We start from the raw sequence: 22004 nt of genomic DNA on the forward strand, positions 1-22004 counted from the left end.
TGCCCGAGAGAAGAGAAGCAGACGGGAGCGGCCCGCGAGCAGTTCTGTGTGGCCCAGTGGCCGGTCCTCCCCTGGACGACCAGGGTCGGGGGCGGGGGGCTCTGGGGGGTGACCCCTCCACCTGCGCCCTCGCTGCCGCCAGAGGGAGGGCCTCAGAGACGGGGAGGGGCTTCCAGCCCTGCCCTGCACGCTGCTGTCTCCTTCTACGCCTGAGGCTGCTGCTCTGGACTCACTGGCCTGTGCGGGGTCTGGAATGTTCTATGTCCCAATATTCCTTCTGTATTTCAAGGTGAAACTCCCCGTTATACAGTGATGGTTCAGTCACCACCTCGTGCTCCGCCCCCCACACGGCTCCACAGCGGGCAGCGCGCCTCGGCCTGAGGGACCCACACGGTGGGAGGGCGAGCACACGCGGGGCCAGGCCAGGCGGCCACACCGGGCTGCCCGGGGCTGCTGCTGGGAAGCCGCACGGGGAGTGGGAGGGGCGGCTGGGGGGGGCAGGGCTCAGCCAGGAGACGCAGGAACCTGCCAGTGGGCAGGGGCGGCGGCCGCAGCGTGGCCAAAGGGAAGTGGGGACACGGCCACACCGAGCGGGTGCGGGCTGGACGCGGGCGGCCGGGGCTGTGGCTGGCGGGCAGCAGGTTCACAGAACACGGGGAGACACGGGAGACAGACGAGGAGCGGCCAGGGCGCGGGGCGGGGGTCGCAGCCGTGGGCGGGCTGGCGGCAGGCTTCTCGGGGGGCCTGGGGGGTGACACTTGGGGTCCCCCTTATTCTGCCTCACTAACCCCTGACGGGTCGGTGTCCTCGCTGTGAAACTCCAAGGGAAAGCAACTTCCTCAACTCCACCCGCCTGGAGAGCCACGTCCCCGACCCGGAAAGGTCACGGGGAAGGAGGAGGAGACGATGCCTGATTCCCGACCCGACAGAACGGGGCCGCGGGGACTGGGGGCGCACCCTGGGCCTCTGCACAGGGGTCCACAGAGGGGCCGTCGAGGCCGGTCCACGGGGAAGGAGACGCGCTCCCTCCGAGGCTCACGGATGCGAGGGGACAGGGACGGTGTGAGTGGAGGCTCCCGATGCGACTTCAGAGCTGAGTCGGCCACTTGTCTTTCAGGTCCCCTCCGGGCGGCTGCCCCTCATCAGCAGAGTGAGGACTGGGGGTTCGGGAGGACGCGTGCGCACGTTGGAGACCCCCAAGCGCATCGCCCACAGGGCTGGGCACCAGCAGCGGACGGTGATGGAGGCGACAGTGAGGGCCGGCGGTCCCGCGTGCTGTCCTGCGGGGCTCCGCCCAGAGGCGGGGGGAGCGTGTCCAGATGGTGAGTCGGCCATGAAAGGGGCTGTCCCTTCGGCCAGTCCGACCTGAGGCCCCGGGTCAAGCTGTGACCCCGCCTCCCTGCGGCGCTAGACGGGCCTCAGTGCGACCGGAATTTAAAAGTCAACGTGAAACTCGCCGGACGGTGCTCCGAGGCAGCGGGGGGCTGAGTGGACACGATGGGGGGGGGGCTGCTCTGTCCCGTCTCCTGCCTCCCGGGCGCTGAACGCCGGGGCCGCCGGGGGACCAAGCGGAGCCTCTAAGAGCAGCGACGGGCAGGTTCCGGGGTCGCCTGTGTTCACGGCCGGAAACATCCCCCTGCCGGCCCGTTCCTGGCCGTCCCCCCGGGGGCCCCAGGCCCCCCACTTCCTTCTCTCAGTTTCCAGAACGGAGAACACGTTCTCTCGCCTCAGAGGCAGATACAGGAAATGGGAGGGGGGAGCCCTGCTCAGCACAGAAGCTGGGCCCCGGCGTCCGCGTGGCTGACCCCACTGGCTGCTGCATCAGTGAAACAGCTCCAGGCTCGAACCCGCTCCCTCGTGGACGTGGCTCTCCCGGACCCACTGCAGCATCTCAGCCTCTCCCATGAGGCACGGCTCCCGTCACCAGAGCAGGGCGGGGGGGGGGGGGTGCCTCGCGGGTCAGCCCGTTTCAGGGGCGCAGGGGGGGGGGCCTGCATGCCCTGCCCCGCCCTGCGGAGCCCGCGGCTCACAGTGACAAGCAAGACCCAGAGACACGGGCGTGTTATTGCGCTCGGTCACACACACGAGCAGTGATTTGTAGAGTCACCAAAATATCTGTTTATCTACCGGAAAGTGATGTGAAAGCCGCACTCCGTGGGTGCTGGGGCCCCACTGAGCGATGGCTGAGAGATAACCCACCGCGAATCCACGCGCCCCCCTGACGGCAGGTGGGGGGGGGGGGGCGAGCGGAGGGCCCGCCCGCTGACTCAGTGGCTCCCGGGACCCAGATGCGGGTCCTTTCGTTCTGGGTCACGGGAACCTGCCGCAGCTGACGAAGGCGCCACAGGGATGCGGGTGTGAAGGTGCGGCGGCAGCCACAGCGGGCGGCTGAGCTGGTTGACAATGCGAGGAGCATGGGCCTCCCCGGACGGCCCCCCAGCCTGGAGGGGGGTCCACGCTGCCGGTGCACACAGACCCCGCCCGGGGGCGAGGGCCGCCCGAGGCCCCGCTCAGAGACCGCCTTGGGCAGAAGGGCCTCGAAGGCCTCAGCGAAGCGCACGGCACTTCTAACCCCTAGGCTCATCCTCCCTTCGCCCCCAGCACCCCGGGTGCTTGGGCGTGGCCAGTAGGAGGGGCAGCGCCGGACACGGGTCCGCAACTCCGTCCAATGAGAAAGGTGCCGACCGACCTGCAGGGCTGAGGGCCTGGCCCTCCCCAGTTCTAGGATCCAGGCTGCGGTGCCCACTTGCCAGGTGGGAGTCCGCTGAGCCCAGGGCCACGGTCACAGGGCGGCCTGGCCCCTCCTCAGTCACGGTGCTGCCCGCCCACCCCCCCGCCCTCTCTCCCCCTCTCTGCTGGTCGCCCTCACATCTCTCCTTCCTCCTCCTCCCCCTCCCTCCCCCCTTCCTCCCCCATCTCGGACCCTCTCCCCTCTCCCCTCTCCCCTCTCCCCATCCTCCCCCTGCCTGTGCCACCTCCTCTCTCGCCCCACAGTGGGAAAGCTCCACCACGCGGAGGGTGTGGGGGAGCAGCCCCTGGCGTGGGGTCCCCGTTAGCTGTCATGGGCTCTGAGCCCCGGCCCCGCCCGGGCGCTCGCACACGTCAGGGGAGCAGGGCCAGGGAGCCGGCTCGTTCGTGGGACAGAGTCCCCGGGGCTCTTGCCACTGAGGCTGAGCGTTTGCACGTTGGATCCTTTAAAACCGGAGACGTGGCTGACGAAAAGCTGCTCAGCCCCTCGCGGGCCTGCCTGCAGCCCGGTCACCACGGCACCAGCCCCCCCACCCAGGGGCGCAGACGCCGGCTGCTCGGGCTGCGTTCCTGCCCCAGGGCAGCTCACTACCTGTACGGGGGCGGGGGTCCCTTCCCAACGTCTGAGGGCCAGGCCTCCGTCCTGCCTGGGCTCCCCGAGACTGACCCCGGGCTGACCTCCTCCCCGCTCCCCTGGGCGCTGGGAGCCCCCAGGAGAGGGGTCAGCACCTCGAGGTGCCCTTGAGCCCCCGCCCCCTGAAGCTCGGGGCCGTGCGGTCTTTGTGGGGTCCACACAGCCGGTTCCTCTTTCTCGGTTTGTCCTCGGGGCTCACGTCACAGACACAGACTCGGGTCGGTGAGGGCGCGGGGGTGGAGGGGACGCGACTCCTAACCGGCCTGGTGCCTGCGCTGTGCCTGTGACGAGCCGCACACAGTGAGGTGTTACCTTCTAGCACTTTCACTTGCCAGACGGCGGTGTCGCCAGAACGTCCCGGGCACGCAGCCTGAGCGTGAGCCGCGCAGAGAGCACAGCGGGCGGCGTTTCCGTGGGATTCGCACCTTCGCTGAGCGGGCTCCTGGCCGTCCCCCCCGCCCCACATGGGTCCCTGCTGTCCGAGCCCGGCCTGTCCGCGGGGACCAGCCCCCCCGCTCTGCTCACCCAGATGCCCCCCCCCAAGCCATCACCTCCCTGCGTCCCGGGCACATCAGGCCGCGGCCCCTCGCACGATGGCAGGCGCCCCCACAGCGCCCAGTGGGGCCCGGGACGCGTCGGCTGGGCTCCTGGACCTGCGCTCCCCCTTGTCGCCGAGCCTCACACAGACCCCTGCTCCCAGCGGCTCGGTCCCCCGGGCGCCCTGTGAGCAGCGTCCCTACGGCTTCTCCCCCGCGGTCAGCCCGCCTCAGGCCACAGCGGCTGCAGGTCGGAGTTCATGGCTGCGTGAGGCAGGCCCGCAGGCCTCTCACAGGGGCCGGACCCACCCTCCGCCCTCCACGCGGGTGGGCGACGCGTCCCTCTAACTGCTCACACCGCCTCCCGGGACTTCGGCCGGGTCCCATGGGACAGGCCCCCAGGGGTGAGCCCTGCCGCCCCCGGGACCCCAGGAGGCCCCGGGAACCGCCGGTCGGGCTGGCGGCTGCCTCGGCCTCAGTCTGGCCTTCGCGGCCACGGTCTGGCCTTCCCGGCGAAGCAGCGAGGAGAGGACAGAGGCCGCACCTCCAGGTCCCAGCGAAGCCCACACTCACCTCGGGAAGCAGGTGTCGTCACAGACGCGGCGCCAAGCTCTCCTCCAGCTTCAGAGACGAAATCGTTAGGTTCTCTCCCGAGGGTGGCCCCGGGTCCTCCTGGCTGCCGGGGTGGACCGTGCTGCCCGCAGGGCTCCTGGCCGGACGCCGCCCGACTGCCCGACCGCCGTGAGCCTGCTGGTCCTGCACCCACGCGCTGGGCCGGGGAACTGCCTCACCGCAGCTTCAGATCAGAGAGGGGCTCAGAGGCGGAGGAAGGAAGGCGGGTTTATGTAACTAGGTCACTCGATCATTTCAATTTCGATAGAAATTTTTTTGTGTGTTTCAGAATTATGCGTCTGTGGAATGTTTTTTTTTTTTTTTTTTTTTTTTTTTTGCTGCTTCTTGGAAATTCCCAAATCACTAGAATGATAATGAGATTCTCTGAAAAGCTCCCCGTCTTCCCTAGCCCACTCGATCGCCAGCTCCCCCATTTCTAGTCCTTAAAGGGGCGAAAAGCCGGAGAGCGGCCAGACTGGGGCTTTTGTAGGTGACAGAGCGGGGAGCCGAGGCCACCGTAGGGCAGGCCCGCGACCCTGCGGAGGCCGAGCCGGCTGTGAGGGAGAAACGCGCGTTCGGGGTCCGGCTGCTGCTTTCAGCAGCTGCGCAGCCGTGGCCACTGGAGTCAGCGGACCCTTCCAGGGGCGCTGAGCGCGTGTCCGGGGCCCCGGGCACCGTCTGGCCGGTTCGGGGAACAGCCCTGTGCTGTGAGGGACGCTGGGTCACCTCCGCCACCCAAGTCCCACATAAGCCCGAGCCAAGCTACAAAGGCCCCAAGAAAAGTCCCACATTGACCCTCGGCACAGCACCCCCACAGCTGCACACGTCTGGTTTGTCTCATGATCGGAAGCAGCATTGTTGGTGCTCATCAACCCTGGTGATACCAATGAAAAAGTGCTTTTCACATCGATCATCTCATTTAACACCGACAGACAGTTCTGGTAAAACGTTTGCAGCTGAAAGGAAACGAGCACATGGAGAGGTGACGTCACTTGGCAGGGGTGCCTGGATCAGACAGCGGTGCCACCATGAGACCTTCCACCCCCCCCCCCCCGCACCCCGTTCATTTGTTCCTGCAGCAAAACTTACTGGGCACCTACTGTGTGCTGGGCACCTACTGTGTGCTGGGCACCTACTATGTGCTGGGCACCTACTGTGTGCTGTGCACCTACTGTGTGCTGGGCACCTACTATGTGCTGGGCACCTACTGTGTGCTGGGCACCTACTGTGTGCTGTGCACCTACTATGTGCTGGGCACCTACTGTGTGCTGTGCACCTACTGTGTGCTGGGCACTTCTCTAGGCAAAAGCATTACAGGAGTGAACAGAATGGACAAAAGCCTTGACCCCAGCGGTTTACATTCCAGTCGTGGGAGCTGGGCCACAAATAACATAAACGAGAAGATGTGCAGCATGGTAGACGGTGATAGGGCTTTGGAGAGAAGTCAGGCGGGAGGTCGGGTGGGGGTGCTGAGGCAAGTTTCAGTGGAGCCCTGAGGTGGGAGCGAGCCACGGGCACCTGGAGGAGGGACATTTCAGGTAAAGGGCAGCGTCCCCGAGGCAGATGCCTGGGTTCGAGGCCAGTGCGGCTGCGGGGAGCCAGAGGGAAGGCGAGGGGGACTGAGGTCAGAGAGGCGGCAGGGGCCAGGCTTGGGGGCCTTGCAGTCCCTCAGGATGGCTTTCCCTTCTCCCCAGGGCCCGTGGGGGGCCGTGGAGGGCGTGAGCCGCATCCTCTGCCTTCCGTTCAAGGCGATTCCTCTGGTGGCGTGTTCAGGTGGGTCAGGAGGAGCCGGGACCCTCCTGGCAGGAGATGGTGGTCTGTTTTGGAGATCAAGTGGACAGAATGTGCTACCAGACTGGAGATGGGGTTTGAGAGAAAGGGAAGCACAAAAAATGACTGAGAGAGAGAAACATCCATGATGAGAGAGAACCACTGATGGGCTGCCTCCTGTGCGCCCCACACTGGGGATCGGGCTGCAACCCGGGCCTGTGCCCTGCCCGGGAATTGAACTGTGACCTCCTGGTTCCTAGGTCGACGCTCAGCCACGGAGCCACGGAGCCACGGAGCCACGCCGGCCGGGCCGCCTACAGGGCTTCATATGAGAGAAGAGCCAGCCCCCAGCTCGCTGAGGCTCCATCACGCCTATTTGGCGTCGGACACGCAGCACAGCCGCCCTGCCCGCGCCCGTTCCCATGATGCAACCGGGATCAGGGAGGCAGGCCGGGCGGTTGTGGGTGGAGAAGGCGGAGAAGGCCGCCTCCGGAACGTGGCCACAAAGGTCACGGCGCGAAGGGCGTGGTGAGTCCATCAGAGGCGGCGGGGTGGCAGGTGGGCTGGGGCGCAGACCTGGGCAGAGGGGGCCCGTGGGTGCAGGGGTCTGGTCTGATTCATGGGCGAGGGGAAGGGGTTGGCCTTTACCGAACGTTCCAGCAAAACCTTTCCTCCCTTTCGTAAGCGAGACCGCAGCTGGCCTCACAGAATGTGACCTCCACGGAGAGGAGAGCCTGGGCCGGGCCGGGGACGGGGACGGGCTCCCTGCTGGGACGCCCCGGGGGTCCCAGCGTCCTGCCCGTCCGGGCGGGTGCCACGCAGACTCTCCGGGGAAGCGTGTCCACAGAAGTCCTGGCTCCGAGGAAACAGCGAGAAAGCATGGAAAACGGGAACAAGACGCGTCAGGACTGCGCACCCCAGCGCCATCGCAGGACGGACTGTTTGGTACGTTTCCCTGAGCATTCGGGGGAGGGGAGATAACTGCTCGGAGCGGCACCGCCAAGCAGCCAACTCCATGCCCTGTCCCTCCAGCTTCCCCGGCCTCACAGACAGACGGACAGACGGTGAGATGTTTGAAGGGCGAGACACGATCTGCAGTTTGTGATTGTGAGGGCCCGTCCCAGCGAGTTAACGCTCCACCTCCTCACACATCAGCTTCTTTTCTCTTTTTGGTGAGTCCTCCCCGAGAGCTTCAGCGGAACAACAGAGCGCCGGCTGCCGTCGCCACGCCGTGCAGGTGCCCAGTCCTTGTCCATCTTCTCACGGAAAGTTCTTAGCATTGGAAACCGCCTCCCATTCCCCAGCCCCACCCCTGGCAGCCGCGTTCCTACGGTTTCTGTGGCGTTTGTGTGTGAGAAGCATGTTTAGACCCATGTGTGCGTGACGCCACGGTGCTGGTCTCTGTGTGGATTCCCTCACTTCACACAGGGCCTCCGAGAACACCCGCGGTTGTGAATGACGGGACTTCCTTCCCGTAAATCCCGTGTGCACGCCAGGGGGCGAGGGAGCCTGGGTGTGTCCACGCCCTGCGGCCTCGCCCCGCGTGAATAATGCCGCTGTGAGCTTGGGAGGAGGGGCGCGGCTTAGGGTTTATCTATTTCCTCCAGGTTGTCCAAGGTTTTGGTGAATAATTGTTCACAGTTGTCTCCCAGGATCCTTTGTGATTTTGTAGAATCAGTTGTAACAACTCTTTCTTTCTGATTTTATTTAGTGAGGCCTCTCTCAGCCCCCCGCCCCCACCCCCACCACTTTTTTTTGTGAGCTTGGATAAAGGTTTGTCTATTTTACTTATTGTTTCAAAAACAGCTCTTAGTCTCACTGGTCTTTTCTATTTCCTTGTTCGTTTCTATTTAACTTACGTCTGCCCCGGTTCCTTCCCTCTGCTAACTTTGGGTCTCGTTTGTTCTGCTTTTCAAGTTCTCTGAGGTGTAAAGTTCCTTGAGGTGTATAAAGCTGGGCTGTTTATTTGAGATCTTTCTCTTTTCTGAATGTGTGTGTGGATCACTTCCCCCTCAGAGCTGCGCTTGTGTTGGAGCAGAGCCTGATGTGATTTCAGGTTCTGGACCAGCCGTGGGCAAACGACGGCCCGCAGGCGGATCCAGCCCGTTTGAAATGAATAAAACTAAAAAAAGAAAAGACCGTACCCTTTTATGTAATGATGTTTACTTTGAATTTATATTAGTTCACACAAACACTCCATCCATGCTTTTGTTCCGGCCTCCGGTCCAGTTTAAGAACCCACTGTGGCCCGCGAGTCAAAAAGTCTGCCCACCCCTGTTCTGGACGCTCCATGTGACCCGGGAGATGTGTGTCCGCTGCTGTTGGAGTGCGAGGGTCTGAATATGTATTTCTCTCTCTCGGGTGCATCTGATCTGATGTGCAGTTTAAGTCTCACTTTCCTCATTGATTTTCTGTCTGGATGAGATATCCATTGTTAAAAGCAGAGTATTGAAATCTCCTGTTATTACTGTCTTGCTGTTTATTTCTCCCTTCAGATATGTTAATTTTTGCTTTATATATTTAAGTGCTCCTATGCTGGGTGCATAAATATTTATAAATGTTATATCCTTTTGTTGAATTGACCCCCTTTATCCTATATAATAAAAGGCTAATATGCAAATCAACCGAACAGTGGAACTACCACTCGCTACGACGTGCACTGATCACCAGGGGGCAGATGCTCAATGCAGGAGCTGCCCCCTGGTGGTCAGTGCGCTCCCAGAGGGGGAGTGCCACTCAGCTAGAGCCCTGAGCTGGGCTCATGGCTGACGAGTGCAGTGGTGGTGGTGGGAGCCTCTCCCGCCTCCATGGCAGTCGGACATCCCCTGAGGGCTCCCGGACTGTGAGAGGGCGTAGGCCAGGCTGAGGGATCCCGCCCCCCAGTGCACAAATGTCGTGCACTGGGCCTCGTGCACTGGGCCTCGTGCACTGGGCCTCTAGTTATCCTATATAATAAAAGCCTAATATGCTAAGTGTCCGGTCGTCTGGTTGTTTGTTCAGCCACTCAAAGCATAATATGCTAATGATATGCAAAGGCTGCTCAACTGCTCGCTATGATGTGCACTGACCACAGGGGCAGACGCTCCAGCCGGTAGGTGAGCTTGCTGCTGGGGTCTGGCTGATTGGGACTGAGTGAGACAGGCCGGGCATGCCCTGGAGCCCTCCCACGGTCCCGCCCCTGTCCTGATCATGCACCAGTGGGGTCCCTCGGCCTGGCCTGCACCCTCTCACAGTCCGGGACCCCTCGGGGGATGTCGGAGAACCGGTTTCGGCCCGATCCTGTAAGCCAGGCCGAGGGACCCCACTGGTGCACGAATTCGTGCCCCGGGCCTATAGTTATCTAATAATCCTCTTTGTCTCTTGTTACAGTCTCTGGCTTGAAGTCTATTTTGTCTGATATAATTATAGCTATCTCTGCATATATATATATATTACTGATTTTTAGAGAAGATGAAAGGAGAGGAAAAGAGGAAGAGAAACATCAATGCGAGAGTAGAACATCGATAGGCTGCCTCATGCATGCCCCTCTACCAGGAATTGAACCACCAGCAGCCTTTTGGTGCAGGGACGATGCCCAGCCAGCTGGGCCCCACCAGCCAGGGCTGCTTTATTCTCAAATTTCCATCCACACGGGGCATCTTGTCCCACCCCTCCACGCTGTCTACCTCTGTCCTTAAAGCTGAAGTGAGCCTGCTGTAGGCAACATAGAGTTGGGTCTTATTTTGTTATCCATTTGTCACTCTATGACCTTGGCTGAAGAATTTCTCCAGCTGCATTTAAAGTGCTTGTAGACAGTGACAGAAATAGCTGTGCTTGTGGCTAATAATTCTTGAAGCTGCTTTCTGGTTGATTTGCATTCCTTTGTTCCTTCCCCTTTTCCACTCTGTCTCTTTTATTGGACGGTTGCATGACGGGTACGCTTAGATTTCTTTCTCTTTATCTTTTGTGTATCTACTGTAGACTTCTGTTTTGTGGGAACCATGAAGCCTAAAGCACCGTGTATTTATAACAGTCTATTTTGAGCTGATAATAACTCCGCTTTGAACACACACCAGATCTCCCCTGCCCCACATGTTTGGCTCACAATTGGCGTCTTTTTACCATGGCTACCTGTTAACAAAGTATTGTAGTACCGTGACTTAATGCTTTGTCTTTCTTTTTTATTTTTGATTAATCTTCACCTGAGGATTTTTTTTTTCCATTGATTTCTCTTTTTTTAGAGAAAGTGGAAGGGAGGGACGAAGCGGGAGAAAGATAAACATTGATGTGAGAGAGACACATCAGTTGATTGCCTCCCATACATGCCCAACCAGGGCAGGGATCGAGCCTGCAGCCCAGGTGTGGGCCCTTGAACAGGCTGGAACCCGTGACCCTTCTGTGCGTGGGCTGATGCTCTAGCCACTGAACCATGTCAGCTAGGGCTTACTGCTTTGTCTTTTAACCTTCCTACCAGAGTTATAAGCGATTTACCCACCACCATTGCAACATTCAGGTATTCTAAATTTAACTATACATTTACCTTTACTCATATGTTTTCCTGTTACCGATCAGTGTTCTTTTGTTTCAGCATAAAGAACGCCCTTCGGCACTTTTTGTAAGGCCGCGTTAGTGCTGACTAACTTCTTCAGTTTTCTTTGTAGGCAAAACGTTTATCTCTCCGATTCTGAGGACAGTTTCGCCAGGTAGAGTATTCACGGTTGGCAGTATTTTTCTTCCAGCACTTTTAACATATCATCCCACCGCTTTCTGGCCTGAAGTTTCTGCTGGAAAAAATCTGCTGGGAGTCTTACAGGGATTCTGTCTACATAAGAGCAGGCACACCATCCCGTTGCCACAGCCCGTGGCCAGATCAAGTCTCAGGCCACGGCAGATCCACTGTCCAGGAAGCCACGTCTGCCTTCTGACGGGAGATCTGAGAAATCAGAGAGCAAAGGGCAAGGGTGCTGGGGACCTGTCATGGGGAGCCCCTGGGGCCACCAACCCAGGTCAGGGGGTGGGCTACAGGTGTCTACACTGACCGGACAACAGGGGATCACTTCTCCAGGCCCGGGCACATCCTAGAAGTGGTGTGAGCTGCATTCAGGAATGCCACCTGAACGCCTTTCAAAAAAGAATTATAGCCCTCGCTGGGGTGTCTCAACGGATAGAGCATTGGCCTGGGGACTGAGGGGTCCTGGGTTCAATTCCAGCCAAGGGCACATGCCCGAGTTGTGAGCTCAACCCCCAGTAGGGGGTGTGCAGGAGGCAGTAGATCAATGATTCTCTCTCATCATTGATGTTTCTAAGTCTCTCCCCCCACTTCCTCTCTGAAATCAATAAAAATATATTTTTAAAAAAGAAAAAAGAATTATAGGCCGGGCTGTGTGGCTCAGTGGTTGAGAGTTGACCTATGAACCAGGAGGTCACGATTCGATTCCTGGTCAGGGCACATGCCTGGGTTGTGGGCTCCATCTCCAGTGGGGCGTGCAGGAAGCAGCCGATCCATGATTCCCTCTCATCATTGATGTTCTATCTCTCTCCCTCTCCCTTCCTCTCTGAAATCATTAAAAAATTATTTTTAAAAAATTAAAAACCAAAAAGAATTATAGGAACTATGTGTTTAGTCCCCAAACGAGAAAACCAGGGGCAGCACAGGCTTGCATGTTCACCCTGTGAAGAGCCCTCCTGTGCGAGCAGCAGCCTTACTCTCGGTTCCCCAATAGGCCCAGAGGCTGGTTATGGGCAGGAACTGTGCTGGGCGCAGAAACCGAGGCAGCGGGAGGGGAGTTCCAGGAGAACCACTTACCCAGCGAGACGAAGTGTTCCTAGCAAACACTTCATCTGAGCCCTGGCTGGTGTGGCTCAGTGGATAGAGCATCGGCCTGCAGACCGAAGCGTCCCGGGTTCGATTCTGGCCAAGGGCATGTACCTGGGTTGCAGGCTCCTCCCTGGCCCAGGTCCTGGTTGGGGCTCCTACAGGAGACAACCAATCAATGTGTTTCTCTCACATGGATGTTTCTGTCTTTCCTTCTCTCTTCCATGCTCTCTAAAAATCACTGGGAACATATCCCCGGGTGAGGAGTCACAACAACAAAATAATAATAATTCATCTGACCCAGGTGAGTCCTGAGGCCTCTTGGGGGGTTCCCTCCCGGGTGGGCCCCGGAGCTGTGTCGGGGGGATGCCCCAGCTCCCGGCCTGGAAGCGGGCCCCCAGGTGTGGGTTTGTGGGAGCCCATCGGGGGCTTCCTGGGGACTGGCACCCAGAGACTGACAGAATCTCCAGTCCCACACGACCATCACCTGAGCATCAGCCCCAGCTGCTCTGTTCGGTAAGTTGTTTTGCTACCCTAACCGGTGAGAAAGGGGCAGCGATGGTGAAGTGACTACGGTTCACGTGAGACCAGTGGCTGAACTGGAAGTGAAACCGAGAGTGTGGGTGCTGATCTGTGCCGGCCACACCGGCCCTGGCTCACCACACCCCGGGGAGCGCCGAGCGCCCTGAATTCTCGGGAGTCGCTGTTCCCGTGGGCAGGTGGACTTGGCTCCTCGACAGGAGAAATAATCAACTTTAGGCGAAGGCACAGCAACGCAGACAGAGCTGGGCTACAATTCAGAGCCATGGGGTGCAGGGCCCTTGTCCTTGCTGTTTCTCCGCCGATGATGCCCCCCCCCCCAGGCGTCCCCTCAAACACTCGGCCTCCCGCCCTCCTGACTGACTCTGGCTTCCCGGCTCCTGCCTGTCTGCCCACCGGGCACCTGTGCGTGTCCCACACTCTGCTCTGCTCACTGCGGGCTCCCAGCCACCTGGCACGAGGGGTCGCCACCAGCTGGGCCCCAGAAGTGTGTGCTGAGGGGACGAATGAATGAACGGAGCTGGGCCTGGCGTGCGTGGCTTTTAAAGGCTCGTCTCCCCGGCAGCAATGTCTGGGGACCCGGCGTGGGCCTGTCGCTGATGCAGAGATAGGGCTGCGCTGCAATCTGGGGCAAGCAGCTCTGTGACTTGTCATCTCAAAAGGGAAGAGGTTTTAACTTGAAAGAGATAAAAAGTAGGTGCCTTTATGTGGGACACCTGTGCGATTCCGGGGGGAGGGGGGACGGCACTTCCCGACTTCGCCTGGCTCGGCCCCCTGCACACGGCCACCCCCCGAGGGGCTCAGAGACCCACAGGCGTCCGTTCATGGGGGCGCCCCCTGCGGCAGCACCCGAGGCCGCTTCCCACTTTTCAGGGGAAAATGGGCCACTCGGCCCTGCCGGGGGCTTCCTCTCAGAGTGGAAACTCCCCCGGGTTCCAGGACAAGAGGTCCAGGCCCAGCCCTGGAAGTGACTGTCGGGGGCGTATGGCAGGCAACGGAGGGATGCTTCTCTCTCCCGCCCGTCCTCTCTCGCCAATCAGCAAACAGACCCTCAGGTGAGGGGCTCTCGGCTCCCGTGTGACTGGCCACCTGCCTCGGCCCAGGGACCAGGGCCACAGCGTCCCCGGCTGCAGGGGGGGGGGGGGGGACGCCTCGGCACACGGCAGGGGACACCTGTCAGGCAGGAGGCTCACTGAGGGGCTGCAGCTCAGACCCCTCAGGGCCCAGAAGGGCAGTTCCCCCCAGGCCCTCAGGGACCCCGATCTTAGCTGAACTTGGGAGCACTGGTTACATAAGCTTCCCCCCAAATCAGTCCCCTCTTGACTCACACTTGCGGTTTTTCAAGTAAAACAATGTTCACTGATACCAGCAACTGATCTGAAATGACTGTTTTAAGCCTAAAAAATCTGAAAACTTCAAGAACACATGGGCCTTGTCGTCCCCTTTACATCCTACGAACTCTGCCGCCGCCCCCGCTGCACGAGCCCAGGCCTGCTTCTGCAGACGTGATAAGCCTCATGTACTGTTTTCTTTCAAAGAATTAATTATGAGAAAAATCATTTTTAGTATCGACTTTATTTTGCCTGTTTCTGGGGCTTCCGTCGCTTCGTGTAGATGCAAATTTCCACCTGGTGTCACTCGGCTGCGGCCCGAAGAGCTGCCGGGGGAAAGGGACATTTGGTGTCACCGTCTGCTGGCAACGAGCCATCTCAGGTTCTGTTTGTCCGAAAAGCTAATGTCTTGCCTTCAATGTTGAAAGCCAGGGGTCCTCACACTTTTTAAACAGGGGGCCAGTTCAGTGTTCCTCAGACCGTTGGAGGGCCGGACTATCGTTTAAAAGAAAACTATGAACAGATTCCTATGCACACTGCACAGATCTTATTTTGAAGTAAAAAAACAAAACGGGAACAAACACAATATTTGTATTTGCATGTGGCCCGCGGGCCGTAGCTTGAGGACCCCTGTTGAAAGCTGTTTTTACTGGGTGCCCAGCTCCTGCCTTTAATACTTCAGAGGAGCCCAGCATCTCCTGCCCCCGGGCACACAGTGGGCAGGGAGCGGTGGCACTGGTCTTGCTTCCACATGGAAGGCTGCACACCCTCTGGCCTTGGTCTTTCACAGTCACTTATAAACGTCTCAGTGGGTTTCTCTGACTTTTTTTTATATTTTTGTTCTGTTTTGCATTGATCCTGTTGGCGTTCTCTGAGCTCATGGGCTGCATTATTTTGGGGAAGGACCAGCCATCATGTTTTTAGACTCTCTTTCTGTCTCTTTTCCTCTGGGACTCTGGCTGCATCCATGCCAGGGACTCATGCTGGCGCTCCTCTCCTGCGTGCAGCTCCGCCCTGTCGCGCCCAGAGCTCTGAGGGGCTGGCAACAGCGGTGGCTGAGATGCCCTGCGTTTCTCGCTGTGAGGACGGAGCGATGCCCTGAGGCGTCTGCGTGGGAGCAGAGCAGACGCCGGAGGCCGCATAATGCTGGGCACGGTGGCATTTTTATTTTTGCATGTTTACATAGTAGCTTTCTCCGCCTCCCCCCCCCCCCCTCTTTTTGGTTTGTGTTTTTTAAGTTTTATTGGGATGTGATTCACATATCACACAACTCATCTAGCGTTTACGATTAAATGGGTCCCTGGGAGGTTCACAGATATGTGTGCCCACCACCACAGTCACATTTAGAACATTTCATGACCTAAAAAACACCTTGCCCTTTAGCTCGGACCCCACGCTGCCACCAGTGTACTTCCTGTTTCTGTCGATTTACCTATTCTGGACCTCCAGGTGAATAGAATCATAATGTGGACTTTATCTTTCCAAGTTCCACCCAAGTTAAAACGTGTATCAGTACAGATAATAACATGGTAAACCTGAAGGTAAATATATCAATAATTATATTGAGTATTAATGGTCTAAACACACCAATCAAGACAGAGATTGTCAGAATCGATTTAAAGAGAGAACCTAACTCTTTGCTATCTGGTCTAGCCACACAATGAAAAAGTATTTGGCCAGAGAAAGAAATAAAGTACTGCCCTGGCTGGTGTGCTCAGTGGTTAGAGCGTCAGCCTGAGGACCAAAGGGTCATGTGATCAATTCCGGGTCAAGGGCACGCACCTTGGTTGCAGGTTCGACCCCTGGCCCCGGCCAGGGTGAGTTCGGGAGGCAACCAATCGATGTGTCTCTTAAATGGATGTTTCTCTCTCTCTTCCTCCCTTCCATTCTCTCGGAAAATCAATGGGAAAAACATCCTCGGGTGAGGATTAACAGCAGCAAAAGGAACCTGTCGATTTGTGTTCTGCCGGATTGGGAGAGGTTTCAGTCGTGATTTCTCCTGTGCGCTCTCTCCATCCTCTCAAGTGCCCGGCTGTGCATTTGTTCTCTGTCCTTCAAATCACATCTCTCTGTTGATGATATGCGAGCTCCCGGGCATCACTCTGTCATCTTTGCTCTGCCGCTGACTTGCTAGTAGCTCTTTGACCAGGATTAGGGAACTAGGAGTATATTAATTTTTTTAATTACAAAAACAGTTCCGCTCAGGGTCTTAGCACGGCTCATTTTTGGTGAAAAGAGCTCTTCTCAGTGGGTCAGGAAAAGGAGGCGGAAATTCCGCCTTTGGTGATGGCGACGGCCACCCCTCCCCCTCACTTCCTTTTACTATTTTCCTCCAATGTCTTATTCTAACTCTTCCGGTAACTTAGTAACATTTGTATTTGACTGAATCCCTCTGACAGGAAACGTTCGACTGGACCTATTTCTGTTTGTCGCCTTTGGGGATAAAGCCAATCACAAGAAAACCACTTAATAGAAGAGACTTTTGTAAAACACTGGCACGAGGTAGACACCCAGCGAGCGGTATGAACCGCACGAGGGAAGGAAGGGATGGATGGGTGGATGGGCGGGTGGGCGGGTGGGTGGATGGGTGGGTGGATGGGTGGATGGGTGGGTGGATGGGTGGATGGGTGGGTGGATGGGTGGGTGGGTGGATGGGTGGGTGGGTGGATGGATGGGTGGGTGGATGGGTGGATGGGTGGATGGGTGGATGGATGGGTGGGTGGATGGGTGGATGGGTGGGCGGGTGGGCGGGTGGGTGGGTGGATGGGTGGGTGGGTGGATGGATGGGTGGATGGGTGGGTGGGTGGGTGGATGGGTGGATGGGTGGATGGATGGGTGGATGGGTGGGTGGGTGGGTGGATGGGTGGATGGATGGGTGGGTGGATGGGTGGATGGATGGGTGGGTGGATGGGTGGATGGATGGGTGGGCGGGTGGGCAGGTGGCTGGATGGGTGGATGGGTGGATGGGTGGATGGGGAAATGGTCCTTTTCCTCAAAGCACAGTGTCACAGCACTACTGCATCGACCACATGCTCCCAGCTGTAGCCATCACACTATGAAGTGTATATGTACCTTTTTTTTTTTTTTTTACAGAGACCGATCCTCCTCCTTTGTGTGGCTTCATGAGGCATAGAAATATAGGCCACCTGAGCGTGCACGCCACGGTAGGAAGCTGTGCAGAAGTGATCTTGTTATTTCTCTCGAGAGGCTGGATTTCCACTGCGGTTTGGCCTCTGTGGTTTCAGACTCGTGTGCATGCCGAGCGTGTTCTGTTATGTAACAGACGCCCCAAGGCTGGCCCTGACTCACCGCACCTGTGAGGGAAGGCCTGGTTGACAGGGTGACTCGGGACAGAGTCCCTCCATCAGAATTCTCTTTAAACGAGATTAGAAAACTTTGACATCGAAAACATTCAAATAAAATTAAATTCTACCTCAAAGTAAAATGGAAATCGTTTAATGAAGCGCCGCCGTCCGCTCTTTAAGGATTTAGGGTCTGGATTCCGAGCATCGCCCCTGGATGTCGATTGTTGTTCCCGTCTCGCCCCCGGCAGAGCAGCAGGAGGAGCGCCCGCCAGGCCCACGGGCTCCCGTTTCCCAGCGGCTGCCCCAGGTGTGAGCTGTCGCCCTGCGAAGACCACAGAGAAAGGAGCCGCGAGGCAGGCACCTGGGCGGAGCTGTGGGAGCAGGTGACCCTGCCCCCAGGAGGTGAGACGGCTGGATTTCTGTCTGAGCAAGAAACCAAGTCCTGGTGGGGTAAGTCCCTGAGATTCTGAAGCTGACTGCCAACGGCAAGAGAAAAGAAATAGACTTGAAAACAGAAACAGGTTTCAACAATAGATTTCAATACCCCATTTCCAATGATAGAACGAAGAATAAAACCAACGTGGAAAGACATGAGAACAACACTGTCCATCAGGTACCCTTGAGACACTGCGCACTCCACCGAACAGAGCAAACGACACGCTCTTCATGCTTTTAATTTCCTTTTTAATTTCAGGGAGGGAGGGAGAGGGAGAGAGAAAGGGAGGGAGGGAGACATCCATGAGAATCACTGATCGGTTGCCTTTTGCATGCCCCACACTAGGGATCGAGCTCACAACCCGGGCATGTGCCCTGACCAGGAATCAGACTGACTTCCTGGTTCACAGGTCAACGCTCAACCACTGAGCCACACCAGCCGGGCTGAACTACGCATTCTTCACACGTTAAGCGCTCAGACTGTTTTGTCTTCCGGACAGAAAGTATAGTGTCAGTCACCGGTGACGGACGTGGTGCTTAACGTGTTAAGTGCATACACAACACACTCCACGTGCAAATCTCAGCCATGGTGCGAGACACTGCACACCTACCAGAATGGCTGCCATTCAGGAGAGGATGTGGAGGAATAGGAAGCTTCCTGCATGCTGGAGGGGAGGGGGGGGGCAGGGTGGCGGGAGCTGTGGGTGCAGAGCAGCCAGTTCTTTAGGTGAATCATCACGTGACTCAGAAACTCCACTTCCATGTGCGTCCCCAAGAGGACAGGGAACGAATGTCCACGGAAAACTTGGGTGCGGATGTTCTTAGCATGTTACTCAGAACAACAAAATGTGGAGACAACCCTGGTGTCTACTCACCTATGAATGAATATCAAGGATGTAGCAGGTGTACCGGTTAATAATTGCGGATTTTGTCATCATAGAAAACACGGTAATTTCAAGAGAAACATCAAAAGTGCTTGATTCAAAGTAATGTCCGTCGCTAGCTACACATTCCCCCATCTTCCAGGTAATTTGTGGAGACCGTCCCAATAGAACTTTTCTTGTTTTGAGGTGAACCATTCAGGACCCAATCTTCCACTTCTTCGTACCCTTTTAAGTGCTGCTCAGAAAGTGGGTGTGCAGTCGATCGGAACAAGTGGGAATCTGAGGGAGCAGGTCTGGTGAATACGGCGGGTGGGTTCATACCTCCCAGGCAAGATCTTTTAACGTGTCCTTACCTGGGTTTGAAGTGTGTGATGGTGCGTCATCACGAAGCAAAATTACTTTGCCGTGTCTTCTGGCCCATTCTGGTCGTTTTACGATCAAGGCGTGGTTCAAATTGATTTTTTGTTGTCGGTAGCGATCAGTATTAACGGTTTCACCTGGTGTTAGAGGCTCATAATCCACCACACCTTCCTGATCCCACCAATCCCAGAGCATTGTCTTTTTTTTTTAATCTATTCTATTGATTTCAGAGAGGAAGGGAGAGGGGGAGAGAGAAACATCAATGATGAGAATCATTGATGGGCTGCCTCCTGCACGCCCCCCGCTGGGGATCGAGCCCACAACCCAGGCATGTGCCCTTGGCTGGAATCGAACCCGGGACCCCACAGTCGGCAGGCTGACGTTCTATCATTGAGCCAAACCAGCTAGGACAGAGCACTGTCTTCTTTCCAAAGCGATTTGGCCTTGCAGTCGATGTTGATGGTTGACCTGGATCAACCCATGATTTTGTGCGTTTGGGATTCTCAGAATAAACCCACTTTTCATTGCCGGTCACAATTCAATGCAAAAAAGACTTTCATGCCAATGAAGCAACAGTTTACTGATGACTCTTTGGTCTTCCATTTGTCTTTCATTCAGTTGATGTGACACCCATTTTCCTTCCTTTAAAATCTTTCCCATTGCTTGTAAACGATCGGAAATTGTTTGCTGAGCAACGTTTAATCTTTCTGCGAGTTGTTTTTCAGTTTGACACGCATCTTCATCCAATAATGCTTGTAATTGTTGGTCTTCAAACTTTTTCAGTTGACCTGGACGTTCTTTGTCTTTCACATCGAAATCATCACTTTTAAAACGTTGAAACCTGTGGTCACACGTATGTTGAGACGGAGCATGTTCACCATACGCTTCCCGAAGTATTGAGTAGCAATTTTTTTCAAAATAATGAATTACAACTTCCCACAAACGCTCGTTTGGGGGCACAAAATTCGACATTTCTAAGCGTAAAAATATCTATGATGTTAACACCTTCAGAAAATTTGACATATGAAGTTTTGAAGCTTATTATCAATACAACAAAATAGCATACATGTCAAATCGCACGTATATCAACATATGTGCAACTCCATCTAGTGAAAAAACTCCGCATTATTAACTGATTCACCTGGTATGTCCACACTGGGGGATACTGTGTGGCAACAAAAAGAAATGGATCAGGAGAGACGCTACAACATGGATTAACCTAGAAAACACTGTTAAGTGAAAGAAGCCAGTCATGAAAGGCAACACTGTTACATCCTGTATAATAAAAGCCTAATATGCTAAGTGTCCAGTCCTCCGTTCAACCAATCAAAGTGTAATATGCTAATGATATGCTAAGGCTACTCAACTGCTCGCTATGACGTGCACTGACCACCAGGGGCAGGCGCTCCAACCAGTAGGTTAGCTTGCTGCTGGGGTCTGGCTGATTGGGACTGAGACAGGCTGGATACACCCTAGAGCCCTCCTGCGGCCACTCCCCAGCCCCGATCGTGCACCAGTGGGGTTCCTTGGCCTGGCCTGCATCCTCTCACAATCCAGGACCCCTCAGGGAATGTTGGAAAGCCGGTTTCGGCCCCATCCGCAGGCCAGGCCGGGGGACCCCATTGGTGCATGAATTCGTGCACCAGGCTCTAGTGTTGTATAATTCAGTATAAGCAAAGTCCAGTACTGGCTAGTCTGTAGCGACAAGAAGCACTGTGTTGGGGAAGAGGGAGGTGGAGTGGAAAATGGGGAGCAACTGCGATGCATATGAGGTTCTTTTCTGGGATGAAGATGGGTGGCAGTGACAATGGCACAACTCTGGGAATAACCCCAAACTGCCGACCTGCACACTTCACCACTCACCGTGGACACCAGCCTGCAGTGCCCTGCACAGGTCACTTATCCTGCTCTCTTGGGAAGAGTTACAATGCATTTCGGGAGCTGAATTCCAGTTCAGTGTAAGCCTCCGGTGCACCCTGCTCTCTCACCATGCGTGGCTTTCACGTGGCCCCGTGGGTGCTGGGGAGCAGAGGTGGGGTCCGGGCTCAGCTCGGGCAGAGGGGCCCGGGAGGAAGCAGATCTGAGGTGGTTACGCTAAGACTTTAGGGAAGTGACTCATGAGTGAGGTCTCGGAGGAGGAACAGAAATTCATGGGAAACCGATCCAGTCTCTTCTCCTTCCCACACATCCCAGCGCAGCCAGGTCCCGACTCTCCCTGTTGGGAAAATCGTTTCCATTTCCTGGGTGTGCGGTTCACCCAGGACAGGCCGGCCCCTCGGTCCCGAGGTCAGGCACAGGGGCCCTCCTTCCAGCTGCATCGAGTCCGAGATCCCATCTGTGTCCCCGCCCACACGCCCTGCTGGATGGCTCCCTGGGCGTGGCCTTGGCTCACTGCTGGGGATCCCACTGGTCCTGGGCACCCAGGGTCGTCTCAGCATCGCCTTTCTGCTGGCGGACCCTCTCCATCAGATTCAGAGGCCTGGCGGCCGCTGCTTACCTCCCTGGCAGCCAGACCGCGATCCTGGCTCTGGGAGCCGTGAGGATGACTCCAAGGGAGCCTCCCTCGTTTCCACCAGTTTCCCCAGAACGGAAGCTGCCGCTGGACCCCGGGGCTGTGCACACGCAGGCGCAGTTGGGGCCCCAGCGCCCAGCAGGGGGTCTGTGTGGCTCGGCGGCCCTTCCTTGATCCCCTTTCCTGTCCAATTGGTCGTGGTCCAACTGCCTTGAGTCCCACTCTGCTTGTGCTGGGCCAGCAGCCTCCACGCCACGGACAGAACTGTCCACTTCCCTTGAGTGTAAGAGGCCGTGGGGGTACAGGAAAGGCCTGACCCCACTCCCAGTCATGTAAAGGACATGAACTTGGTTTGCACCCCAGTTCTTGTGATCTAGGCAAGCAGACATTTTGTCATAGCAACTGTTTGTCATAGCAACTGTCAAACATAGATGGAACTAGACAAAGCTTGCCCAGTCTTGCCCAGCCTGCAATGATCTGCTACTTCCCCATGAGAGGCCAAGCCCTAACAGTGATCTATGAAGCATGACCAGCTACAGCTTA

Source organism: Myotis daubentonii, chromosome 6, assembly GCF_963259705.1.
Source record: "Myotis daubentonii chromosome 6, mMyoDau2.1, whole genome shotgun sequence".
NCBI classification, from domain to species: Eukaryota; Metazoa; Chordata; class Mammalia; order Chiroptera; family Vespertilionidae; genus Myotis; species Myotis daubentonii.